At 42.0% G+C, this 22,287-nt stretch overlaps 1 protein-coding gene across 2 annotated transcripts in view; it reads right to left on the reverse strand.

Annotated features, from left to right (window-relative positions):
* Positions 1-22,287, reverse strand: part of CDH23 (cadherin related 23) — a 1,628,602-nt gene that overhangs the window by 606,510 nt on the left and 999,805 nt on the right. The window lies entirely within an intron of this gene.

Raw genomic sequence — 22,287 nt, forward strand, 5'->3', positions numbered from 1 at the left:
GCTAGCTGGTATCCAACCTTGTGCAAATGGGGAGTTTGCGGTTGTGCAAATGGACTGACTGACTGTTAAACGGGGAGTTTGGTCTGTCAGAGTTTGGTCTGTCACTGTGAAGCGGGCGACGGGCGTAACCCTTACACTACTTGACCGATAAAACATCATACCTGATCGTATTCACACACTGGATGTTTTAGTGCTGGTTTACACTGCCGCTACCACTAAAGTAGCGTCGCTTCCAGTGCGACTTTGGCGCGACTTAGCGCGACTTTGGCGCGACCTCATCGCGAGGCGACTTTTTATTTGGCCAATCACAATATCATGTTTTGTGACCGTCACCTAATTTCCTTTTCCTGTTTTTTGTTTTACATATTTCCCCATGTGTGCAGTGTTGTCTGTGTCATAGCTCAACTGATAGGCATGTTTGCCTTGGCATATCATATTTCAGCTTGCCAGAAAGAAAAAAAGACAGCTGGAAAGACACTGCATTAGTTTTCTACTAAAAATTATAAGAAAAATGCTGTTTTTTTGGGGTTCTGGACATACTACAGAGCTGAAACTTGACAGGTACACTTTTTAGACCCCCCAGACACTAAATACAAAAAATGACATGCCTGCCTAAAAAAATGCCCGATAAATGCCTGCAAGAAAAAAAGCCAGCCGCAGAGAAGCCATATTCCTGAAAATATAAGAAAAATGCTGTTTTTTAGGGGTTCTGGACATGCTACAGAGCTGAAACTTGACAGGTACACTTTTTAGACCCCCCAGACACTAAATACAAAAAATGACATGCCTGCCTAAAAAAATGCCCGATAAATGCCTGCAAGATAAAAAGCCAGCCGCAGAGAAGCCGTATTCCTGAAAATATAAGAAAAATGCTGTTTTTTAGGGGTTCTGGACATGCTACAGAGCTGAAACTTGACAGGTACACTTTTTAGACCCCCCAGACACTAAATACAAAAAATGACATGCCTGCCTAAAAAAATGCCCGCTAAATGCCTGCAAGAGAAAAAGCCAGCCGCAGAGAAGCCGTATTCCTGAAAATATAAGAAAAATGTTGTTTTTTAGGGGTTCTGGACATGCTACAGAGCTGAAACTTGACAGGTACACTTTTTAGACCCCCCAGACACTAAATACAAAAAATGACATGCCTGCCTAAAAAAATGCCCGCTAAATGCCTGCAAGAGTAAAAGCCAGCCGCAGAGAAGCCGTATTCCTGAAAATATAAGAAAAATGTTGTTTTTAGGGGTTCTGGACATGCTACAGAGCTGAAACTTGACAGGTACACTTTTTAGACCCCCCAGACACTGAATACAAAAAATGACATGCCTGCCTAAAAAAATGCCCGCTAAATGCCTGCAAGAAAAAAAGCCAGCCGCAGAGAAGCCATATTCCTGAAAATATAAGAAAAATGCTGTTTTTTAGGGGTTCTGGACATGCTACAGAGCTGAAACTTGACAGGTACACTTTTTAGACCCTCCAGACACTAAATACAAAAAATGACATGCCTGCCTAAAAAAATGCCCGCTAAATGCCTGCAAGAGAAAAAGCCAGCCGCAGAGAAGCCGTATTCCTGAAAATATAAGAAAAATGCTGTTTTTTAGGGGTTCTGGACATGCTACAGAGCTGAAACTTGACAGGTACACTTTTTAGACCCCCCAGACACTAAATACAAAAAAATTACATGCCTGCCTAAAAAAATGCCCGCTAAATGCCTGCAAGAGAAAAAGCCAGCCGCAGAGAAGCCATATTCCTGAAAATATAAGAAAAATGCTGTTTTTTAGGGGTTCTGGACATGCTACAGAGCTGAAACTTGACAGGTACACTTTTTAGACCCCCCAGATGCTAAATCCAAAGAAATTTTTTATTTTTATTTTTTTTTTAATTTTTCCAATAATTGGCTCTCTATCAAAAAATTATAATTTTTAAGAACTTTTTTTTGCGTGATCCCTCTCCGGCATGCCACAGTCCAGGTGTTAGTCCCCTTGAAACAACTTTTCCATCACTATTGTGGCCAGAAAGAGTCCCTGTGTGTTTTAAAATTCGCCTGCCTATTGAAGTCTATGGCGGTTCGCCCGGTTCGCGAACATTTGCCGATGTTCGCGTTCGCCGTTCGCGAACGGCGAATTTTAGGTTCGCGACATCACTAGTCCTCAGGGCCCACCGAACATCACAGTCTTCAGGGCTCCACTTTAATGTCCTTAGCCCCCCCCACTATGATGTCCTCAGCCCACCACATCACAGTCCTCAGCCTCCCCACTTGAATGTCCTAACCTCCCCCCACACCCCACATTACAATCCTCTGTCCTCCACTGTAATGTCCTCAAATACACACACACACATCACTGTCCTCAGCACACACATTCCTCATTTTCAGCTTTTCAAACTAGAGTCCTCACTCCCTGGGACTTCACCCCCTCCCTTACTGTCTTACCTTGCTTACACAGATCGAAGGTTGGAGGGAGGCACAGCATATTTGGATGGAGGGGGGTGTTGCAAGATCGTGATTGGTTGCTAGGACTGCCCTTCATCCTAGTAGCCAATCCCTGCTTGTTAAACTCGGGCAGCTCCGCCCAGCTCCGCCCTCCATCCAGAACTGTCCTGCCTTCTGCTGTCTGCTCTGTGAGGAATGGATTACAGAGCGACGGCAGGGGAAGAAAAGGCTGCTAAATACCGGTACCTCGGCGGTCCGCCATTTAGTGATCACCGCTATAACCCATTTAGGAAGAAAAGAAAGCTTTGCTTTCTACAAAAGCCATAAAAAATAAATAAATAAATAATTAAAAAAGACAGATAACGTGCCTCACGAATGAAATACAAGAAATACAATTCCCTGGTTTACCTAACGGAAGCTTTGAAAGGAAAGACAGTTATGAATGTCCTTAACCACTTAAGCCCCGGAAGATTTTACCCCCTTCCAGGGGGTTTTTGTGTTTTTTTACTGAGTGATTTTAACGGACAATTGCGCGGTCGTGCGACGCTGTACCTAAACGAATTTGACGTCCTTTTTTTCCCACAAACAGAGCTTTATTTTGGTGGTATTTGATTACCTGTGCGATTTTTTGATCATGCGATATAAACAAAAAAAGAGCGTCAATTTTGCAAAAATAACAATATTTTTCACATTTTTTTATATGAAATTCCCCCCAAAAAAATGTAAAAATCTAAATTTTTTAACATTTTTGGCCAATTTGTTTTATGCTACATATGTTTGGTAAAAAAAAATCGCAAAAAGCGTATTTTGATTGGTTTGCGCAAAAGTTATCGTGTTTACTAACAAAGGGAAAGATTTTTGTCATTTTTGTTGTTTTTTTTTAACGAGTAATGGCGGCGATCTGCGATTTTTTTGCGGGACTGCGACATTGCGGCGGACAGATCGGACCCTTGACTGACATTTTTGACACTTTTGGGGTTACCAGAGACATTACTGCAATAATCAGTACATATGCACTGTTACTGTAAAAATGACACTGGCAGGGAAGGGGTTAACTGTATTGGAGAGGGTGGGGTTAAGTGTGTCCTAGGGAAGTGTTTCTAACTGTGATTGGACATGGCTACTAGTGTAAAAACAGAGATCAACGGTCCTACATAGTAGAACCGTCTGATCTCCATTTTTACACAGGGGAGAATGACAGGCGGCTTTGTATACATTAGCCGCCTGCCTATCTCCCTTCCCGGCGAACGATTGCGAGTGACCGGCGGACATCGGGTCCGCCGGTCACACGCACTGACTTGTTAGGGAACGAGCCGGGGCGGGCGGGCGAGCGCTCGCCCGCTATTGGCTCACAAGCCACTGACAGGCTAGTGACGTACCGGTATGTCACTTTGCCTAGCCGGGGCTGACAGCCGCAGTATATGTACTTGCGGCGGTCGGCAAGTGGTTAAGAAAACAAAAATCCCTAAATTGCTAAAATCTCATATAGGATTTAACATGCTAAAGTCATTTGAAATGTAGTTTTAAATATTTTGAAATCTGCAGATTTAATTTAAATATGGTCTTGTCTATGTTCCCATCACACACATTCCTGGATCATTAAGCTCATCTGTAGCAGGTGCTGTAAAGACTACCAGCTGGACACTGGGTATCACAAATCAATGCTCATACTCACCAGCACACCATGGATCTTCAAATGCAGTCCAAAGTTTTTATTGCAGAGAGATCACATCACAAAAGAACAGGTACATTGTTTCGGAGCCACGCAGGACCCCTTCATCAGGTGTCTAACGAAGGGGACCTGCGCAGCTCCGAAACGTTGGACTTGTTCTTTTGTGATGTGATCTCTCTGCAAAAAAGCTTTTGACTGCATTTGAAGATCCATGGTGTGCTGGTGAGTATGAGCATTGAATAAATATGATCTGGTAATCCTGCCAAAACTTGTGAAGGGTTATAGGGTGACAATACTCTTTCAATTTCTCCCAATTCCTGTCACCTTGTCATAAACTTTCACAATGGAGATTACAATTCATCCTGCCATGTTGCATTGCTCTGCAAAACCATCACATTTTCATCTTGCTCTCTATCTTTTTTGATATTTTTAATTTGAAATTCTTTCTGTGCCAAGATGATCCTTGAAGTTGACAGAAATTTTATCACGCGTCTTAGGTTTCAGCCCCTATTAACTGCAAATCGAGCCAGTGTGTGTGTATTTTATTATGGTGTGACAAACTGCATCCTCCAGCCGACAAAAAGACATCAGTAATAATCTGTTAGAGGGAAAATGTGTCACTGACTTTCTATGCAAATAAATTAAAGATGCTAAACTGCAGTGATTAAAGACATAAAGTGAAAAAAGAAAGGGCTTGAGTCGTTTCTCCAGATAAAAATAGTAATATGGTCTCTTTCACAGTTTTATTTGATTATGACAGATTAAGGATTTGTATGGGCAAGCTTCATGTAGATGTGATAATCCTGTGAATCATTAATGTGAGGGTACAGAAATCCAAGATTAGAACTAAAGCTTTTTTTTTTCATTCAGGATTGCAACCTCATTGTATAGAAACATACCAAAATAGCCCTGTCATTCCAGGTCTGTAATACACTGCACATTTTGTACATACCTAGGGTGCTTGTTTGCTGGGAAGGGAGCATAAACCTGCTTTACGATAGCTGTAACACTCTTCTTAAAGCGGAGTTCCGCCTTCCCCTGCACCCCCTCCAAAAATGTATAGTCAGCAGCTACCCATACTGTAGCTGCTGACTTTTAATATTAGGACACTTACCTGTCCTGGAGTCCAGTAATGTCGGGACCGCAGCCGATGTTTCCATCGACTGTTGGGTGCTGCCGCCGCCATTGCGGGTTAGGTAACCCTGCAGTGAAACCTTGCGGCTTCACTGGCGGGTCTCTACTGCAATTGCGCAAAAGGCGATGCGCATTCCTATTGGCTAGGCAGCGGGGGACGGAGAAGGGGGCCAAACTTCAGAGGGACAGCGCCGCTGCACCGTATCCCAGTTGTGGGGAAGGTTAAAAGGGTACCCGTTCATCCCTCCCCCTCGAAAGGTGCCAAATGTGGCATCAGAAGGGGGGAGGAAGCATAAGAGCGGAAGTTCCACTTTTGGGTGGAACTCCGCTTTAATTAAATTTTTTAGTAAATATTTGCTACAATTTAAAGTGTATGCTACAATTTAAAGTGCATGTTACTCCAAAATTTAATTTTTCTGATACGTGTCTGTTGTACCATGTATAAATATTTGTGAAATACTTGGTGATCCTGCCAGTGCCTCTGCTTTCCTATTTCAAACTGACCACTCCAGGTCATTGAAGCACATTCATCCCAATGTGGTCAGTTTTCATCTTTGCATTCTATTTGGGAGCTATGCCCGTCTGTACTCCAATGGTCCCACTTGTGCTGACATGCCCCCCCGCACAGCTCTTCACTAGGAAGATTTGTGTCCTGCTGTTTCTCTGCCTGCTGCTGACACGCCTGTAGTGTGTGTGTGTGTGGAGTGTATATAGACAGGGACAAACACACTTTGGTTAGGGAGATGTTCATGGGGAGGAATGATAGATTGGGGTTCCTATTGAGGGTTGCTAGGGGTTCCTTGAACAAAGGGCAATTTCAGTCACTTAGATAAGATCCCAATGACACCATTGTTCCTTTTAGCTCTCTGTAAGGGGGTAATTCTTCCCAATAATGATGAGTAAGGAGCATTCTTCCCACTGACTGTCACACTAATGAGTCCTAATTTGTAGATTTTAAATTTTTAGCAGGTATTCCCCGAGGCCAGAAATGTATTTTAAGGGTTCCTCTGTGTTGAAATGGTTGAGACCTAGGGTGATCTGCATGCAAATGCAGCCTGCTTAGAAATGCCCACTCCTCCAGACTGACAACCATTAGGCAACTCCAGACGCAAACGTCCACACGCCCCTTCTACGAGCCGGCTACTATTGTTTTACGCTGACTGGATACATGCGGGATGCCGCTATTGGATCCCCAGCCACCATTTTCTATGTGCCTGTTTATTCATCTTATATGTGAGTAGTTCTTTTAATAAATTTACTATTATCACCTTAAGGGATTATGCTATGGTCTTCTGTACAAATTCTTTTCCATACTCCCATCTGACTTCTACAGAGTTACCTTGAGGAATCTTCCATCTCTTGGCGCTACCTATGATTTCTTGGAGTCCCTGAGATTTATGCTGTATCTGGCGAGGCTGTCTCATTCATTTGAGTAGCCATGGCTGTTTGGCAAGCTGCTTCTCCCACTAGTGCACTGAGGTGTCCCCTCACATACCCTGGGTGTCACAAGGAGGAAGGATTGTTATTATTTCTACACTCCTGGATTTGTTTCAAAACTGGACTTTTCTTTGGGTTCTTTAGTCACCCTACCTTTTTATGTTTCTTGAATGAACTTTAAGTCATCATCTCATGTTATTGTTATTTTAGCGCTGCACTTTTTGGATTATAACCATTAGGGCATTATAATATTTGTAGAACTCCTACCAGAGATCTATTGAGAGGAGTACTAAGGCAGGGTGCTGGGAAGTTTTTAGAAAACTATGCATGGCACCCTGCCGGTTCATCCCACCAGCCATGATCAGCCTGCATTGCATATTCAAGCGTAGAAACCCAGTGATTAGATAACTGGGTGTACAAAATAAAATATGCAATGAAAATGGAAAGGCTTTATTTAAAAATTTCATTAGCATGTTAATGAAGGGAAAAAAAGGCAAAATCACAATATAAGGAGATTCAACTTCAATTTTACCCTTCCCTCCTAATACTAACTGAAAGCCAACTCAAAGTAGCACTATCATTCTAACAAACTTGTGTTGGTATGTCAAATGTTTTGAAAAGGGGTCAGGACTCGCAAATTGAAGGAGTTTGCACCTTTATGGTGACTTCAATGTTACTGCAACTTTACAAATAGCTGTCTGGAGTAATAGTTCGGTGGGTAGTATCCATTAAGGACTTCACTGTTAAGTAAATCTCCAAATATTTTCTGATGATGTAATTTATATCTGTTCATATGACGTGCATACACAGTCGCTGTGTTTCTAAAGGACCTGGTAGGGACCTATAGAGTGATTGCCCATGTACAAGTTGCCAGCGGGTCACTGACAGCCTATGGGAGGTGGCAGAGCACTGCTGCAGTTTTGCTGGATTTTGCACAGGTGTAAACATGCCAGACCTGCGGTGTATCTGTACATGAGCAGGATCTCATGTCAAGGTGGCAATATGGTAGTAGATTGGCAAAGAACACTCTGGCAGGAAGACAACGCTGGACCCCAATTACTAGTAAGAATGTCTTATTTTTACAAGGACAATTATCTGGGATTAGAAATGTCATTGTTGCTAGGTAGGGTGAGGTTCTTCTAATAATGGCAAACATCACCAACTAGTGAATGGCAGAGACCATTTTTTTTTAATGCTATTATTTTTTGGATCCTTATGAAGCTGTAGAGTCTTTCCAACTGCATGTCAGGCTATTTCAAGTACACTTTGTAGAATGTACTTTAACCACTTCAGCTCCGGAAGATTTACTCCCCTATATGACCAGCCCATTTTTTTGCAATATGGCATTTTCACTGACAATTGCGCGGTCAAACAACGCTGTAATAAAATTTGCAAAATCAAATGTATAATAATAGCCCAATCTGTGCGTCTCAGTTCGTTATATCATACATTCAGCGGCGCTTCAGCACACACAATGTATGTGTGCAAGTATATTAGTCAGTTCCTGCAGTGCTTCAGAGCCTGCAATTGCAAACTAGTCCCAACTCCACAGGATGTGCAGTCACAGCCAGCAAAAAGATTTCTCCTCTGATGTTCAGCACCAGTGATTGTACACACAGTATCACTAATCCTTCACCACACCGACTGTGCACCCCTATGAAGTGGCCACTCACCGAATTGCCCTTGAAATATCGCCTTTATGCATAAGCTGCATGAGCCCTTGCTTCTAGTCGGTCTGTCGTCTCTTAGGCACGTCCAGATCCTATCCGTCCACCAGGGGTCACTATCAGGCTGTATATCTCCTCAGTGCAATTTGTAAGCAAACGACATGAAGCAAGAGAGTAGTGTAATACTGTTTCGACTTTATTAATTAAATAAAACTTCCCTCCCCTTCAGCGTATATGCTTACATTTCAATCACCCTTTGCACGCATATCATAAACACAGAGGCTTTGAAAGGTACCGCCGCTCGCCGACCGCGAGCTAGTCCCTGCTGTGGATTACAGCGCTCCTGCGGCTAACAGGCGAGATCCAGAACAACAGCGGTATCCTCCCTTCGTCTCCTCAGCAGCAGCGTACGTGCATCCTGACCGGTTTCGTCTGGTAGACTTCAACAGAGGACCATTGTGTGTGCTGAAGCGCCGCTGAATGTATGATATAACGAACTGAGACGCACAGATTGGGCTATTATTATACATTTGATTTTGCAAGTTTTACGTTTACAGTGGCAGCTAGTGCATTAAAAGGATGCACAGAGTGACATGTTTTACATGATTTTATCTACATGATTTTATTTACTATTTATTCATGATTTGAGTAGATATATTTATTTCTTTATACCTTACACTGATTTATATATATATTTTAGCGCCGGGCGGGTGGTTGACGTTTTTTAGCATCAGTTACCTTTTACAATATTGCTGTAATAAAATTGATGTCATTTTTTTCCCCCCACAAATAGAGATTTCTTTTGATGGTATTTAATCACCTCTGGGTTTTTTTATTTTTTGCGCTATGAACAAAAAAAAGACCAACAATTTTGCAAAAAAAAAAAAAAAAACAGTTTTCTTTACTCTCTGCTATAAAATATATTCAATAAAAAAGTTGAAAAAAACTAAACAAATTTCTTTATAAATTTAGGCTAATATGTATTCTGCTACATTTTTGGTAAAAAAAAAAAAATCATAATAAGCATTTAATAATTGGTTTGTGCAAAAGTTATAGCGTCTACAAACTATGAGATATATACTGGAATTTTTTTCTCTATGGCGGCCATCAGTGACTTATAGCGGGAGACTGCAATATTACAGAAGACAGGGGGATACTAACTGACACTTTTGACACTTTTTGGGAACCAGTTAGTGACACTAATACAGTGATCAGTGCTAAAATGATCAGTGCTAAAATATGCACTGTCACTGTACTAATGACACTGGCTGGGAAGGGGTTAAGCATCTAGGGCGATCAAAAGGTTAACTGTGTGCCTAGCCACTGTTTTTACTGTACTGTGTGTGCTCCTTTTACTCCAAGTGATGGATTTTATCCCCTGCTTTCTGTTTCCTGTGTCTCTGCCCAATGATCGGCGGCTGCCGGCGGACATTTAGTGTCCGGCACCTGCCAATCGGCTTCCCGATAAGCAGCCCGTGCAAGCCCCCCTAGGCAGAGGTGCAGAATCACGTAAATCTGCTATAGGGCGGTCCTTAAAGTGGCTGTAAACCCACTTTTATGACTCTTACCTATAGGTATGCCTATAATAAGGCTTACCTATAGGTACTGTAAATATCTCCTAAACTTGCACCGTTTAGGAAATATTTACATTGCATGCAGCTGATGACGTCATTGACGCATGCGCTCTGAAGAAACGGCGGCTCTGCCGTTTCTTCAGAGCCCTGTGCTGTGACTGGTGGCTCCCGCCCACATGCGCGGGAGTGATGTCACATGGCTTTGGCCAGTAATACATCCAGAGTCCGCAGACCCGGAAGGAAGATAGGTGAAGATAGATGTGGCCGGCAGCGGGACAATGCGGGCTTCGTTGCAGGTGTCACAGTATGCAATGCATTTACTTTGCAGGAAAAAAAAAGAAAAAAAAAGGAAGAGTTTACTTCCTCTTTAACTGGTTAATTTGCAGTATCCTATGTATAAATGTTTTTTTATGCAATTTTGTTTTATTTCTGTAAAACTTTTTATATGGAACTCAAAACTGTCATTTAAATATTATTTCAAAAGAAACTGTCAGAAGTGGCCATTGAGGTCAAGTACCAATAGTTGAGAACTACTGGCTTAGCAGTAAGAATCTAGAATAGATGTGTATGCCAGGTAGCAATTATTTAAATTTTTTACAGCAAATAAGCCAGCTAAATTCATTGTGATTAGCAAAAACTTGTGATGCAAATTGTTGCTCATGGCAGCTAGATTGTAGCAGTCATTCAGTCATGTGGCAGACCTTGATGACTGCTAAAAAAAACATATTTTATTTACTCCGGTTTTTATAAAACCCGCATTGCTTTTTCATGTTGAAGTGCTTTTTTTTCACTGGTATTTCTTCTTTCATTCTGTGCGTCATTCCTCAGGCAAATGTAAAAATTGTACTCTTGACTAATAAACTTTCATTGAAACATATTTCTCAATAGCCACAAAGGATATAAATCCACTTTGTGAGTATCAAATGCCTTTGCAAACCCAAATGTTATCTTGTAAAGCAGCAATGATATCATCACTATGCTGTACATAAGCCTATGCAGACAAAAGAGCTGTGGGGATAAAAAAAAACAGTGGGGTTGATATACACTAAGATTTGCCACCCTGCACAAGGAGATAGATCAGCAATGGCCGGTCTTTATTAACCACTTGGGGACAGCCTACCACAATTATACTGCAGCAGAGCAGCCCCTGCTGAACGAATGACATTAGATAGTTCTGTGTTGGTAAACAACACAGAGCTCTCTTCTGTCAGCAGTGATGTGTCCTTTTTGTGCAGTGCTATCACATAAAAGTAAAACAATATTCAATATCATGTGTGGGAAAAAAAAGTATTTTCCAAAACATGTAAAAACAAAAACAAAAAAGTAACTGCAATACAGAGGAAAAATACATAATTAATATCAAATAAATGTTTTAAATCATCATGCAAATATGTATTTAAACTTAAATCTTTATTATTATTATGCAAAAACATGTTGTGGGCTATCAAGTTGGAGGTTCTGCCAATCACAGCCTTTGCATCTTGTTAGCCAGGGTCTATTGTTTGTATGTGCTTAGAATTACAGGAAGGTGATTTCTCCATCAATCAACATGTCATTTCCAATCCCAATTTTGTTTAGCGGTTTCATGAATAGCTGATGAAGTCCCGCCCAGTGGGACGTAACGCGTGCAAAGGGGGAGGGGCCGGTGACGTCACCCGCCATCCATTGCGGTCAAGACCGATTTGTGTAATATGATCTGCTCATCACATGCACTTGTATAGTGCTTTACAAGGTAATTTTATGATTTTATGCTATGTTCAATAAAGTAATTTATTGCGGTAATGCACTATGTCCGGACCTTTGTTTTCCTATGGACCTGTGACCCGCTTTATGGACCTGTGATCTGTTACTTGTGAGCCTTATTTTCTGATGAAGAGGAATACTGATCTGATCTATATTGGTGATATCCTTGGAGAAAGTTTATGTCTTACTAGCCCGTCTGGTGACACAGGGGCTAAGTGTGAGGTGAGAGGCTAATAAGACTGGGTGGAGGATTACCAGCACATTGAAGAGCACTGAATGTTAATATCTTGTGCATGCTTCACCATAATTTGCACCTGTGGACTGCTCTCCTCGATATCATCTTCATAATCCATATTTGACAGCGCTGCACTTTTTGTATATATTAGCTGTTTCATGGGCATGAAGGGGAGGGAGGGAGTGGGCTGTCTTTTATCCAGAGTGTATACACCCAAATATGTGACTCTATAGTCACATGGGCTGCACATAGAAGAAAACGGGGGAAAAGCATGGCTTAGAAGCTAACTAAAACTGGAGCATGCTCAGTAGATGTAGCATTGGCTGGTCTACGCAATCACAGGCTGCAGTGGGTACACAGACAAGGAGGGAGGGACAGTGAACAGCAGGATCAACCAGGGTTTTTTTTTTAAATACATTTTATTGAAAAGTTTTCACAGTACAAGAAGAAAAGTAAACAATCAAGCCGTCAAATGGCATAATAACAAAATACAAACCGTATCATAACAAACCAGGTTTTTTATGAACAGCATGTACTGACAGTTTTTAATGATGTGGGTAAATGACACTTTAAGCACTATCGCATAAACGCGGTCAAATGCTCTCCCATATCTGAAAGTCCTACTTCTTTAGAGAAAAGCAGTATGGGTCGTTTCTCACAGGCTTTCTGCCTGGCGGATTCCAATTTGCTCACTGGGGATCGATCTGCCGATCCCCACTGAGCAAAAGGAGGACAGGTCCGTCTCCGCTTGCTTTGCAGAGATCCCCATGCTCCTCTATAGGAGATCAGATGAAAACGGACCGCCTGTCCATTTTCATCTAATCTGATCCTCCAGATGGATGGAAAATAGGGTTTCTATTCGCTCGGATTTCAGAAACCGGATCGGATAGAAGCGTGTGTCAGAGAACATGTCACTGCTGACATCCGCTGCCCCATAAGGGTGCTTGGAGCATCAGATCAGGTCTGCCTGAAAAACTGATCGGATCGGAAAGCCCATGTGAAAGGGCCCTTAGGAGGCAGTAATCAAGCACAAATGGGTGAGTTTTGTTTTCTGGGGGGGAAGAAGGTCTTTCGGGAGATACTGTCACTTTGCCCTTAATGAGCAAATGACAGTGTCTCTTTAAATGAAGTTGAGAAACAAAGTTTTAAAATTTCTTTGGTCAGAAATTCTAAAAAAAAAAAAAAAAGTTATTTGACATCTACAAAAAGTAGTTTAAAAAAATGCCAGTGACCTTTTCAAGTCAGGACTTTAGACTGAAATGATTTGCTCTTCAAACAGCACTTGGGGGAGGTATTAAGATTACAACTAAATCTCCCTTGTCTACTGCATTATCTCCACCTACCAATTTAGTTTTAATATTGCACTGTTAATTTGTCTCAGCTGAAGAAGCACAAAAGAAAGTCAACAATTTCCTTGCAGATGCAAGGGCTTATTTCTGCGACAAATGTATTTTCTCCCCGAGGTCGTGCTGTGATTTTATGGCCAGTTACGCTTTCTGTTGTCGCATGAGCCAGCTTCTGAAGGTCAAATGTTTCTATTCCCCAAGCTTTTGTCAGATCAAATTAATTGCGTTCACTGAATGGCTAGGAGAAGTCAAGCGATATTATCAGAAGTTGATTTAGAAATAGGAGATTATTACTACCTGGATTATAAATGTATATACTGCAAAAAAAAAGTAAAGCTAAAGCAAGCTAGAAAACCGACGTGCTGACAATACGCTAAAGATTTTTATTGGACTGCATTGACAACAGTTTTGTGTTCTCCATCCACATATAAATTGTTCATTAACATTTACAAATATAAAGAAAACATCTAAAACCGACATATTACTGACTCTAGTTTTGAAAATATATAGCAATTTTGATCTCAGCTGAAATGGTAAGCTTTATTCTACCTAGCAATAATTCATAGAAACCAATTTCAATTTTCTTAACATTTTTTAGAGATCTGGATGCATCTATGCTTTTGGCTCTAGGTATAATAAGCAGAAGGAGTGCAATAAGTGTAACCGTATAACCACCCTGAATGTCAGATCATTTTATCCAACTAGGAGTTATACAAATTTCCATACCAATTGTTTTGTCACAATGTGAGGCAGGCATTTATACTGGGCCACAGATGGAAATATTACATTTAATCTGAGGGACAACTCCACTTTCAAGGGAAATAAAGCATAAAAAAATAATAATATCACATATACATGTAGCACCCTCCTAGGTAGGTGCTAGTGAGAGAGTAAAGTTTTGAGCTCTGTCTGCTTACCAGCGGGGCTGCAGGTAAATCTATATTTCTCCCTGCCTACCGGAGAGCAGGATCTGTTAGTAAGGTCTGCTCATTGTGCTCAGTATGCGATTCATTCAGTCTGGAGAGTGTTTCACGCTCATCCAATAGGGAGGCATGTTGGACAGTGGGACAGTGGGAGGAAACCTGAAGAATGGGTGCATAGGCTTTTGATATAGTCCTGATGATTGGCAGAGGGCAGGTCGCATTGGTGCATGTTGGGACACTGTATAAAAGCCAGGAGCACATGTGCTCGGGGTCTTTCGTTGGAGAGCGTAGTCACTGAGGGAGGGGGCGGCTGCCTCCTTCTCTGTAGAGGTGCCATGCAGTCACAGGAGGTTGTCCTGAGGACCAGAGGAGTGGTTGAGAAGAGCTAAACCCAGAGGCCCAGGGAAGGTGACAAGAGGGGAGACACTGGAGACCCTGTTGCTGCAGTATCGTGAGTACTGGAACTCGTGTCAATGGGGCTGACCTGAGGGTGGGCACCCCTGCTGATAGGATAGGTAGTGGATGGGTGTAAGCAGAAAGAGGATGCTAGGGAGAGTATCCTGAAGATAAGATATTGTTCACCAAGTCATCTTGAGAGAAAGCAAGAGACTTAACCCCATTCATATAAAGTGGCAGGATGAATTAACAGCCTGGCTGTTCCATACCTACAATTGGAGTAGTGAAGATAGAAGTCCTCAGATATTGTGTATTGTGAATAGTTAAATTGGAGTATCCCACTATTCCCTTCTCCTATCCCCATTACAAAATAAACTACAAAAAAAAAACAATACCCCTGGACTGTTTATTGAAGTTAGGAGCCAAGAGGAATGTAAGAATTGCATTTGCTTATAACTGTGTGTGGGTAACCAGGGGGAGCCCGCAGAGTGGATATTCAGCAGTCCCTAGGGGGGCAGCGTTACATACAATTGCTACACAGCCATATTGTAATTTAATGTTATTAACAATTACCTTTCCCTTTAAAACTGCTGAGCTGTAAATAGCAAACTCAATATGATATGGCAACTTCACACTGCTTGGGTGAAGAAGTCTACACTAAGGTACAAATCCGGTTTTCTGCAAAAATTTTTACATTTTTTGTGAGATACTCCCTAAGGCTTAATTACTTCTAAAGAGATGCAGACTGTTACTTTTCTCATCAGAACATGCACCAGCTGAATAAAATTATTAGTCGCTCCCATTATTTTTAGTCACTCCTGTTATTTGACTGCAAGTGGTTATACTGCAGTGGTCAGCCATAACCCGGTATCAAAATTTTCAGCCGCGCATGCTCTAACCAGTAAAAACAATCCTAGCAGCTAATTAGCTGCTGAATTGCTTTTACAGGTGACAGGAGGGGGGTCACCCCCTCCCCCCACCCTCTGGCATCTCTCATCCAATCCAGCAGTTGCACCAGCTTACAACAGAGGTGTTCAGAGACCAGATAGTTTCTGATCACTTCTATAGTCTAGGACAGTAGTCTCCAAACTGCGGCCCGGGAGCCAGATGCAGCCCTTTTCTTGCTTTTACCCAGCTCTTGGGACACTATTTCAGAAATGTTGGCTTACTCAAATGTATGTCCATGTACAGTATAGTATGCACTCAATTCTTGGTCAGGGCTCCTTTTGCATGAATTACTGCATCAATGTGGCATTGCATAGAGGCAATCAGCCTGTGGCACTGTTAAGGGGTTATGGAAGCCCAGGTTTTTTTGATAGTGGCTTTCAGCTCATCTGCATTGTTGGGTCTGGTGTCTCTCATCTTCCTCTTGACAATACCCCACAGATTCTCTATGGGATTTAAGTCAGGCGAGTTTGCTGGCAAATCAAGCACAGTGATACCATGATCATTAAACCAGGTATTGGTACTTTTGGCAGTGTGGGCAGGTGCTGAGTCCTGCTGCAAAATGAAATCAGCATCTCCATAAAGCTGGTCAGCAGAATGCTCTAGAATTTCCTGGTAGAGGGCTGCGCTGACTTTGCACTTGATAAAACACAGTGGACCAACACCAGTAAATGACATGGCTCCCCAAATCATCAAATACTGTGGAAGATTGTGCATTTCATTTGGAAATCAAAGAGTGGAGAGGTACAGAATCAATGTTACATGAGGTCCAGTGTGAAGTTTTCACAGTTTGTACTGATTTTTACATGTAAACAAGAAGTGTCAAAATAGGCCTGATCTTCAGGTGGTAAAGGTAACTTTAAACTAGCAGAACATAGTTGCTATTCCAGACCTACTGCTGAAAATTATAGTTACCTGGCTGCAATATTGATTTAATGGCTTCAATACACTAACCTGAAACAAGTTTGTGGATTAAGACTTCTGATTTTGCTTTTTCTTCTTGTTCCAGGTCAGTGACCCAGAAAGTACTGAAGCCAGAATGAAAGGAACATAGGATTTTTTTTAGTAGTCACTATAAAATCCCTTTCTCTCAATTTATTGGTGGACAAAGCTCTTTTTTAGATCGCCACCTACTGGGTGAGGGCAGGAGTTAGGTTCCCTTTGATTGTAACTCCTTCTGATAAGTGGAGCTGTGAGTCATGACTGTTTTTTTTTTAAAAGGTGGGTGGAATTAGTGGGAGGGAGCCCAAAGACTCAGAAGAAAGGACATCTGAGAGATTTTGGCGTGCTCTCTCCTTCAGGGAAAAGGCTGAGAAGTACTCCAACACCTAGACCACATAATGGGCACTAGAGAGAAGTGACTTAAAGTGGCTAAAAACCTCAGACCTGATATATGAACAAAGCACATCTTTCTATACTGTGTACTTGCCCTTATCCAAAGAATTGAGTGTGATTTTTCTCTGCTGCCTCTTTCTTCTCCTGTCTTCACGAGTCACTTCTGACAGGTTTTCCAGACACTGCGAGCCAGGCCTTCTTGCCCATCATCAGTGGCTAACCTCACAAATGCACTTCTGGAAGAATGGTCAAACATTCCCATAGACAAACTCCTAAACCTGGTGGACAGCCTTCCCAGAAGAGTTGAAGCTGTTATAACTGCAAAGGGTGGGCCAACTCAATATTGAACCCACAAAGTCTGGGATGCCATTAAAGTTCATGTGCATGTGAAGGCAATACTTTTGGTAATATAGTGTGGATGGAAAGAGGATCGGTATTCCTGTTATTTTTTAACCACTTGCCATCTGCTCACATTGCTGCTACTGCAGCAATGTGGCTCATTATCGTCTAGCGACGTAGTACTACGTCGTTAGACTCCTCCACCCGGAGGCGCACTCCCGCTGTGACTGAAAACTGCTCTTCTCCGATCGTCGGGGAATCTAGTTTGGAGATCCGCCCGCCTGTGTAAACTCGTTAAAAAAAACCCACCAAAAATTAACTTTTGCGCAAACCAATCAAACTACGCTTATTGTGATTTTTTTTACCAAACATGGGTAGCAGAAAACAAATTGACCAAAAATTAAAAAAAATTTAGATTTTTACATTTTTTTGGGGGGGGATTTCATATAAAAAAATGTTAAAAATATTGTTATTTTTTCAAAATAAACGCTCTTTTTTTGTTTATAGCGCAAAAAGTAAAAACCGCACAGGTGATCAAATACCACCAAAAGAAAGCTCTGTTTGTGGGAAAAAAAGGACGTAAATTTTGTTTGGGTACAGCGTCGCACGACAGCGCAATTGTAAGTTAAAATTGCACAGCGCCGAATCGCAAAAAGTGGCCCAGACGTAAGACAGCAAAGTCCTCCAGTGGTAAAGTGGTTAAGGGAGTATCATCAAGTAGTAAATATAATTTAAAGGAATTTACCTATTCTATATTCAGCCATAAGTCTACATGCGGTCCTGGAGGCCGATTTCCTAGCTGGCAGACACCTACTCTAGGCTCCTCTTCGTCACCTAGTCTTTTTTCATTCTGAAAAATACCAGCCCACCTGGCTTTCATATCCTGGCTGTTACTCTTGTAACACAAAAAACTTGCTTTGGAAAAAAAAAAAAAAAACTTGCAGGTATTTACGTGGTAAATCTTTTAGTTCTTCAGTTACTGGGGGACAGTTTAACATTAAACAATACATTACCTGGGCAACTAGTTCTGTAGTTTATTTGATTTTTTGCATTTCCTTTAACTTACGATATTGTTGGGTGTAGCATACGGTCTTTCAAAACTAGAATCGTAAGTATTATTGTGACTTGAATAATCAAAATGCAAGATACATCTCTAATGCCTCATGTCATTTCAAAGATCATCATCCTGGTGATGTTTCTTTTTCAGGTTTCTTGGTATTGAAAGGTTGGCTCAGATGCCCAGAGAAGGTGACAGGGAAATACATCTTTTGGGGAGAGAGGCTTGGTGGATATTTAAGTTGAGAACAAGGGTCCCTCAGGGGTAAACCTCAGATGGGACCTTGATTTGCATTTGTGCTAGTTACCACTCCTCTCTCCACCTGTACCTGTCACTAGTATTAAACAAAAGAAAACCCTCCAAAAAGTGGGACTATTGTGGGCAATATCGGACAACAGGCAAAAAAAGGGGGCATGAGTATATGAGTATATAAAATAGGTTTTATTTATAACAACAGTAAAATTGTCCGAAGGGACAGGCGGGATGTTTTTTTTTTTTTTAGGACTGCTGGGTGATAGTAAAGGAAAAACACCCTGAAAAATGAATGCTTTCACCATATCTAAGGCATGGTAAGATGCCATTTTACATTCTTGTTGATGGATTCATATATGCTTTAATCTACCTCAAGTTTTACTATTGTAGCAATATTTCCAGGCCTGGGGCCTGAGGTGGGTCTGCCATCAGTATGGGTAACACTTCCAACACATTTAAGTTGTGAACCCAAGTGTGAGAACTGAGACATTGACCATTCCGGCATCTTTGGTTTGTTTTGTTTTATTGTATTTAGGGAATGGGAGAAGGGAATGAGTGGAATACTCCTCTGGCTCTTCTAGGTACAAAAAATGCTCACTAGCGCTGTCTTGTCTTGTCCAGTTTAATGCGACCAGAGCTTCCTGATGCTTCAAATGCTGCTTGGCTGAATTAGTGCTGAAACCTCGACTTTAACTTGGATTGTTAGCTCAGAAGCTCCAGGACTGTAGAACTCTTGAGTCCTGATACTTGGTATAGCTCAAAAGTCACTGAACAGCTCCCTCTAACCTTTCACCGGCTGAGGTAGCTCCTTGTCACTACTTGTGCTGCTGCAACTCTCAACTTTGTACACTTCACACTGTATACTGACTCTTCAGGGCCCAAACTGCAAGTACCCCCTCTGACACTTCAGGGTCCTCTGACTAGGTACCCCCTCTAATACTTCAGGGTCCTCTGACTAGGTACCCCCTCTAATATTTCAGGGTCCTCTGACTAGGCACCCCCTTTAACAGTTAGCTGACTCCTGGATCCCTAGAACCTGCTCCGGAGTGGTCCCCACTGATACTAGGCAGATCCCTAGGGGCAGTCCACAGTACTCACGACCTTTGTAGGCTTTCCTGGAACTGAACCCCTCTCTCTCTCCACTGATTCTCGGCACACCGGATCCCCTCTGCAGCTCAGCTCCACACTCTTTGGATTCCCAGGCCGCCACCCGGGACACCCGCTTCCTCTGACAGGAGGAGACACAGCCGTACTCTCCCTACTGTGACTCTGCTTCCCGCCAAAGATGATGCATCATGTGTTCCTTCAGAACTTATACCCACTCCCAGAATCTTCTGCAGCAGAATCTGCCTTCTGGGGTAGATACAGGCCTTAGTGTGTCTCTGATTGGGTTTCCTCCACTGCCCAATGAGAATCCTCTCATGGAGCCAGTGGGGAGACTCCCCTCTCAGCAGACACACCTGGGGGACATGACAGCCCAGCTGAAATCATGGCCCTGCTGTAAGGCAGCCAAGGCCCACTATACCTTTACCTAGCATCTACCTGTAGGGTGCTACATCATTACAGAGTATTCTAGGTTTAAACACTACAGTTTGGGTGCATTCACATGGGCAATTAGCACACACTGCAATTTCCAGTGCCAGGAATACCTTCACACGGCCAGCGATTACCAGTATTTTGTGTGCATCTAGCCATGATCACTGCAGGTTAATTGCTTACTGTGTGCACAATCATGAATAGCTGTGGTGGCCATCAGTCTGTCATTGCATTGTATGAGCTTAGTGGCTGCAGGATTCCACAGACTCTTGCCGCTAGAAATTGAAGCATGTCCTGATAGCCTGTTTGAATGGACTCTTTAGGTGGCTAGAAACCTCAGACATGAAATAGGAAAGCCTACCCTTCTATAGTGTGTAGCGTGTGTGTTTTCCTAGCATCAAGAGAAAAATGGTAACAGGGGAAGGGCCTCCAGCTGATTGGAAGCCTCAGGTGTGTTCTTGTGCGGGGTGTGTGTCCCTTCCCTCCATTGAGCTGTCAGAGGTCTCCTCACTGAGCTCTGCAGAGTGTGACTTCAGCTCTCCATCCCCTTTTTTTCCTGACAGCTCAGGCAAGCTTATATATTCTGAACTTCAAACAGATGTAGAGTAGACTGCAGATAAACAGGTACAACATACATAGGATAATTTGTTTCATCTCTGTATGAGGCCAGTTACTTCACTGGCTATGTGAGGGTTTACAACCACTTTTTTTTTCCAACCAGCCACTTTAACCTCATCCCATACGTGCTATAGCCGAAAGATGGCTACAGCGTGGACTCCCATTGCCGGTAGGGCATCTATGGATGTTCTCCCATGATCGTACTTAGTGATTGCTGTGTCCTTAGGACACAGCTGATCACAGATTGGGGTAAAGGCCAATCACAGTGGCCTTTTACTACATTATCAGCTGTGTCCAATCACCTTCCCTTTCCTCATGCTGACAGCATGAGGAGAGGAAAGCGGATAAATGGCTTGTGTGAAAGGAACATCTACACTGATAATTAGAGCACTGATCATCAGTATCCTGGTGATCAGTACAGTCCCAACAGTGCCACCTATCAGTGCCCACCAGTGCTGCCAATCAGTTCTCATCAGTGCCTCCTCATCAGTATCACCTATCAGTGCTGCCTATCAGTGCCCATCAGTGGCACCTGCCAGTGCCTATCAGTGTTCATAAAATCCGCCTATCAGTGCAGCCTCATCAGTGTTAATCAATACCACCTCATCAGTGTCCATCAGTGCAGCCTCAACAGCGCTCATCAGTGAAGGAGAAAATGTACCTGTTTTTTATAAAATTTTATAACAAACTACGGAAAAATGTTTTTGTTTGTTTTTTTCTCCAAATCTTTGATCTTTTTTCATTTGTTTAGCAAAAAAATTAAAAAACCCAGTGGTGATTAAACACCACCAAACCGTGGAATTGTCATTCAAAATGTGACATAGCTGAAAGCTGAAAATTGGCCTGGGCAGGAAGGGGGTAAAAGTGCCCAGTAGGCAAGTGGTTAAGGACAGCATATCTTTGTTGTTGTCTTAGCATTCCTTGTGTTCAGTACTTTGTATATTATTATAAGTAAGGCCAGGTGTTTATTCTCTTTCCTCTTGAAATGTTGCAAGATCAATTTCAGTTGTAACTATAGTTTTCCTTTAATGGGATGCAGTTAACAGGATGTCAGATTGTGCCTGCTCATTTGTGCTGGATTTTCTCACCGCACTGACTATTAATCAATGCTACATAGACTTTTTCACTGCTTATAACCTGCTATGCCTGGAAGAAGAACATTTGTTTAGACTGGGGATACTCTGGAGCTTTGACTGCCTTTGATTTCACAAGGCCCACCAGCATAGGTCTGTGTTGCCTAGTTGTTTTATGAACTGATGTAAGTTCAATAATTATCTAATGCTGTTATAGTAATTTTAGCAAATGATCACTTTTTACCAAGGCAGGTGGTGTTGAAAATTGTCCCACAAAGGAATGCAGATAAAAAATACAATTTCAGTCATTCTAAATATTCCCCAACTTGTCATACTTGTTTTGTATACTGTATTTTTTTTTTTTTTTTTATCCCTGAGTTCCACATTTTTTTAAATTACGACTACTTTCATACTCATTTGCTTTATTATAAGTTAAAATGGTTGTAAAGGCGGAAGTTTTTATTTTATTTTAATGCATTCTATTAAGATAAAAAACCTTCTGTGTGCAGCAGCCCCCTTCACCCACTCTAATATTTACCTGAGGTCCATCTAGATCCAGCGATGTTGCACGAGAGAC

This window comes from Pelophylax lessonae, assembly GCF_965119305.1.
Source record: "Pelophylax lessonae genome assembly, chromosome: 9".
Lineage (NCBI taxonomy): Eukaryota > Metazoa > Chordata > Amphibia > Anura > Ranidae > Pelophylax > Pelophylax lessonae.